Genomic DNA, 1,359 nt, shown 5'->3' on the forward strand with positions numbered 1-1,359 from the left:
TCTATCTATCTATCTATCTATCTATCTATCTATCTATCTATCTATCTATCTATCTATCTCTGTATATATATATATATATATATATATATTTATATATATATATATATAAAGAGAGATAGAGAAAGTCAGAGCAATATATTATATTGTTTCTCATGGATGTACATATACGTTACACTTTTATATATGTGACTTTGTGTGTGTATGTGTGGGTGTGTGTGTTTAATCTATACATTCTTATACATTGCTGTATAAGCCTATGTGCATATGCATATATGAGAGGGTGCTGAAAAGTTCTTGACTTTGGATAAAAGAAAACACAGGAGGATCAGTTAATCATGTTTTTCGGTGAACGAATTATTTCGAAGAGATTTTGGCCACCAAAATCACCTGATTTAACACTGCCAGACTTTTTTTCTGAGGAGCAAGTGAAGAATCAGTGTACAAGAATCGCCCGAAAACCATTAGATACTTGCTGCTAAGAGACCTTTTGTACACCCTATCTTTCTCAATACCTTGAGTTCAACCTGTAAGAATTGCCCTTACAATGAATACTTATTCTTTTTTACTCTAGGTAGAAGGCTCGAAATTTTAGGGAAGGGAGCCAGTCGATTAGATCGACTCCAGTACGCAAATGGTACTTACCACTTGCAAGGAAGCACTGAAAAAGAAAATTCAGCCATCATTGGAATGTGGTACATTTCAATTCATCTGAACGTTTTATAGTCTCTATTAAGTTAAAATGTTCTAGGGTAAGCTGAGCTGACTTTAATGATAATTAGGTTTTATAGTAAATTGCGATGGAGAGGTATTATGAGTGAGGTTGTGTTATTATTCATAATTTATTCATGCATGTAGGACTTTGTAATCAGGTGTACCCATTTATATGTACCATCTGCAGGTCATAGGGCTTCACAGACGAATGTAGTTAAGTGAAAGGTCACCAGATATATCTCTCCGTTAAAATTTTGTTGTTTTATTTCGATATTAATAGGACATTTAACGTGCGTGTGTGAGTGTGTGTGTATGTTGTTTGTTCCTTCTCGAGTCAATCCTGGCTCATAAAGGGCCGGTTTTCCTGCTTCATTGGCGTATACGTTCCCCACCTGGACGGGGCGCCGGACCGTCGCAAGTGAGCTGCTAGTTACAGGAGGAAAACGTGAGAGAAATTTGAGCGAAAGAGTCAGCAGAAGTTCGCCATTATCTTGAGCCGGAGCTGCGTGTAGCTTAGGTGTTTCGCTCATCAACACACACATCGCCTGGTCTGAGATTCGAACCCTCTATATCTCGAATGCTCTAGCCATTACGCCATGTGCCTCCACACACGCACGCACGCACACACACACACACACACACACACAC

The sequence above is a fragment of the Octopus bimaculoides genome, chromosome 15, assembly GCF_001194135.2.
Source record: "Octopus bimaculoides isolate UCB-OBI-ISO-001 chromosome 15, ASM119413v2, whole genome shotgun sequence".
Classification (NCBI taxonomy): domain Eukaryota; kingdom Metazoa; phylum Mollusca; class Cephalopoda; order Octopoda; family Octopodidae; genus Octopus; species Octopus bimaculoides.